The sequence below is a fragment of the Crocuta crocuta genome, unplaced genomic scaffold (assembly GCF_008692635.1).
Source record: "Crocuta crocuta isolate KB4526 unplaced genomic scaffold, BGI_CrCroc_1.0 scaffold231, whole genome shotgun sequence".
Taxonomy (NCBI): Eukaryota; Metazoa; Chordata; class Mammalia; order Carnivora; family Hyaenidae; genus Crocuta; species Crocuta crocuta.
Genome location: NW_027528357.1, coordinates 331,043 through 335,564, shown reverse-complemented (window position 1 = coordinate 335,564; position 4,522 = coordinate 331,043). Strand labels below are relative to the sequence as shown.

At 42.6% G+C, this 4,522-nt stretch overlaps 1 long non-coding RNA gene across 1 annotated transcript in view; it reads left to right on the top strand.

The window, feature by feature from the left end:
* LOC144223134 (uncharacterized) overlaps positions 1-2,031 on the top strand; it is a 5,744-nt gene extending 3,713 nt beyond the window's left edge. The window contains exons 2-3 of the long non-coding RNA XR_013332582.1: positions 90-1,051; positions 1,912-2,031. This is a non-coding gene — a long non-coding RNA (uncharacterized LOC144223134). The remainder of the gene's footprint in view (positions 1-89; positions 1,052-1,911) is intronic.
* The last annotated feature ends 2,491 nt before the right edge of the window (positions 2,032-4,522 follow it).

Below are 4,522 nucleotides of genomic sequence, written 5' to 3'. Positions count from 1 at the left end.
CTAACAGTAAAAAAAAAAAATGAGGAGTCTTTTCCTACCTTTTAGTATATACTTGGCCTAAACAGCCACCATTTCTCTTTGCTCCCCAGCAACATCTGTCTCAGAAGAGACCTACTATGGAGCTCAAGGAGGTGCAGTGTAGACGGACAGACCGCAGACTGACTGCAGCCCTCCAGCTTTGGTGCGAACAGTGGGTTTTGTGCATAGTTTAAGCACAAAACTAAACAAAAGCAATTTTGAGTTTTGATTTACTTTCTGTAGTCTCTGAGGGAAAAGGCATTATGATCTGAGGCATTATGATTCCTCAGCCCTTATGATCTGAGGAAACAGGAGGGAGTTGAGATCTTCAAAAGCCTATTAACCAGGCCACCGGCATGACCTGGCTTCCAGGCAAGAATGACTCTATCTGCAACTGTACTTGTGGCAGGTGAAACTCTCAGAGCTTCTTTCCAAACACATGCTCAGCACAGTAGAACCATGTCAACAGCCAATATTCAGGAAACAGGAAGATACCATCTAGCTACACCCATGCCTTGCTAGACATCTCTTTGTGGGTACAGGAGAGGGATATGCTCAACGTCTAGTTGGGAAAGGGACTTTAAGAAACGGGGATAGGAACTAAGCAAGTGTGGAACCGAGCTAAACCCAGTCTTATCGCTGAGCACAAAATAGAGTGACTGGTAATGGCATGTGGTTTACAAGGGTTCAGGGTTTCCAGGGAATCAGAACCTAACGCTGGCTGTCACAAAGAAGAACTGGGACATATTTACTTGGAATAGAGAGCCACTGCAGAGATGGGCAGTATGAGAGAGTAAAACATTGGCCCTAGCAGCTTCATCTGGGACCTGTACTTTTGTGCCTGGGCCTGGGTGTATAACTCCAAGTTCTAACTCATTTAAGCCAGTGTAGAACCACTTGAGGCCACTGAAACATTACTAACAATTCTTTTCAAGCATTACTTAGAACTGAATCTGTGGTTCTGAGTGCCAGTGGATGACAGAGACTGGAGAAGAATGCAGAAGCTGTCCAAGGTCTACCCTTGCAACATGTGGTATGAAAAGGACAAATGACATACCATGCCCATAGCTCCCTCTTCCCTTCCCAGCTGGAAACAAGATCCCTATCAAGTCCCATGCTCTATTTCCTGCCCTCTCCCAAATTAAGACACTGGAGAAGAACCTTGTTGTTGCCATGGTTACACAAAAGCTAGTGCATCAACACAGTCGTGTTCCTTTGAAAACATCCTCAACTGTGACCCATCAGGACTGGTTTGTAGACAAATCCACAGCACCTTAAAGACATTTATGGAGAAGAAAAGGTGTGTTCAGGCCAGTGATGGAGTATACCTTTGCTCTCCTTTGTGTTGGCAAAGAAAACCATTTTCTGGTTGTATACACATAAATTTAAGGTTTTCCTTGCTATGAAATTCAAGTATTTGTCCAGCAGAGCTCAGCAGTGCTCCTTTGGCCAGTGGTTGGTATGTTGGGGGAAGCATATGCTATTTAAGCCAAATATGCTTGTTCCTGTCCACCCTCCATGGTTAAGACCCTTAATGACATCATTGCCTTCTTTCCTCTATCTTCTATCCCATCAAAATCATTTTTTGACCTATGAGGGAGAGAATCTCTCACTCCTTCGGAATGCTAGGACAAGCAATTCTCACAGTAAAAAGTCAAAGGATAATCCATTCTGGTATCTTAAATTAAAGGGCTTATCAGGAAACATTTACAGTGTTTATTTTCAAAAGGAAATAAATGCATCCTCTGTAATTTCATGTACTTTATATAAATATACAGAATAACCTTCAGTTCACTCCATCCATATGCAAAAACAGTCATTTGTAAAAAAATTTTTTTCTCCTCCGTTAAATAGATTTCAATTGCTTTACGTTTTTCCCCTTTCTCTCCTCAGGTCTTGCTGTCAGCTGGTACTATCAGCAATGATTAAACATAAGCAAGCATTGTGATTCATCAAGAACTGATAGACTCATCACTGATGTAAACATTCTTTAGTCTCAAGGTCAGATCAGGTAGGGAGCCAGGACAATTTCATACACTGATGTGTGAACCTGAGTTTATGTAAATCCATCTATTGTCATATCATTACCAAACCTTACACATAGACACACAGAGACACACACATATGCATCTAAACCACCATTTTATGAACTATAGAGGCTTGGAAAGAAGTTACTATGCAGTTAGGTATAAAAATGTTTGCATTTCTGACTTCTTAGAACTTCAAAGAAAGAGAGTCAGAAACTAGTATTTCATCCGGGTAATTCAGCCTGCTAGCTCACCAGCTTCCTGGAGCTCACATGGAAATCTCCCAGCGAGAGCACCACAGTATTATATTCTGTCTCCAAATATGCATACAAAAAGATGAAAGCTCAATGGGATACATAGAAAAATATTTTCTCTTAAACATTAGAGAACAGAAGAGAGCTAGCCTTGGGACCACATACTGGAAAGCTCAAACCTCTATGAATCTGTATCAGGAATGCAAGTCAGTCTAACATCCTTATATCTGACTTCCTTAACCCTTCTGCATCTTAAACTTCCAGACTGGGGGATACAGAATTTCTGTGTACTTTTCAATACAGGGAATTCTTTAAAATTCTCTCCTCCCTTAATTTCTGTGACTCATCGAACCCTACGGACTCACCTCTGACTCTTCCTTCTGCTCTTACTGTACATTTTATATGTACCCTGTGCGCTCAGTTTCTACTGCTGCGCTAGGAATTTATTACAAACTTGGTCGAAAAAAATAGGGATTTACTCTTTTACAGTTCTGGAGACCAGAAGTCTGAAATCAGTTTTTACAGGGCTAAATTCAAGGTATGGGCAGGGCTAGTTCTTTCCGGAGTCTCTGGGAACAAACCTATTCTTTGATTCTTCTATGTTCTAGAGGCCTCCAGCATTCCTTGGCCTGTGGCTGCATCACTCGCAATCTCTGCTTTCCTAGCCTCCTTTCTTCTGCAGGCAAATCTCCTTCTGCCACCCCCTTCCAAGGCCACTTGAGATTACATTTACAGCCCACCAGGATAATCTCCCCTTCACAAGAGTTTAAACTTAATCCAATCAACAGAGCCCCTTTGCCAGAGAAGGTGACTTCCATGGGTTCCAAGGACTAGGGCACGGTTTTCTTTGGGAGTATCATTCACCCTACCACACCCTGCTTTTTCAGCTCTTTTGTGTTCACCCTTTGGGAATATTGTAACAGCACTCCACTGGGTCTTAAGGGTTAACCTGCTTCAAGCCTCTGCACTTTCTGCTTGCTGACTTAAGTCCCCAGCTCTGTAGCAGAACTAACCTACTTTCCTTAAGATTTGCAGACCACTGACCTTGGGGAGTGAAAGACCAGACTTCCCCAGGAGATAAGACCTGACCCCATTCAAAAACAGCTGTCCCTGATGCCAGCAAGTATGTTCAGGTTCCTGTGGACCTACAAGTAACCACCTGAGCAAGCCTTCTCCTGCACATAGCTCCTATCGTTCCCTGCTCCTTCCCCTTTTAAACCTTCCAGCTTCACCTGGACAGGGAAAAGGGTCTTTGAAATGTTGGCTCCACCATCTTTGTAAGTTGCTGGTTTCCTTTCCCACCCTCACTTGTCTCTCGAGTATTGATTTTTGAGTGGCAAGCAGCTGAACCCGAATTCGGAACTGGGTCTCTGTCCAGTGCCAGGAGCCGAACCGGCCTCTCTGGATGGCAATCACGGCAAGGAAGTGACAATGTTTGCAGCTCCTCCCATGAGAAATGAAAACTGGTATCTCCTTCTGCTACCATTAGCTCATGTTGGATATAAGCCTGCTGGTATTGACCAGGCCTCCCAATATTCCATATCAGACCCATATTCTGAACACAGATACCTCATAAGGAAAAGCATATTCCTGCCTTTACAAGAGAGATTTTAGATGAAAGCTCTATGGATGATTGTCAAAAGGCTCTTCCTAAGGGCCTTGCTGATCCAAGACTTCGGGGGTTAAGAACACAAGAATTACAACTGAGCCTGGCCCCGAGACAAAGAGCCTAATTTAGAGTTAAGTAACAGATAAGGGCAGAACTTAAGTTAATACTTACACCTTCTCCTAATTGGTGATGCATGGCAGTCCCTTCCCCAAGGCCTACTTTCTGCAAACACCCTCCCTTACAGGTGGCTAGGATGAGGATAGATAAAAGTAGCTAAAACTTTACCCACAAACAAAAGGCTGACACTTTTAGGGCCTCCATGGTGTTCACACATCCAGCATCAAGTAGGTTTCCACAAACAACTTATTAACCAACTCAAAAACATACATTTGAGAGTCAGACAGAATGACTCTTAGCCCATCTATACACTTAACCTATGACCTAACCTTAGCGTTATTAACTTAGAACAAATATGTATCCTGTCTTTTACTAAGAATACCCTAATTCTCTAGTTATAAGATTTACTTAACCTCACTATAATTGCAATAGTTCTGCAAGAATATTTCTGTAAAACCTGCTTCTGTACACTTTCCAAAGCATCTTATCACAAAGAG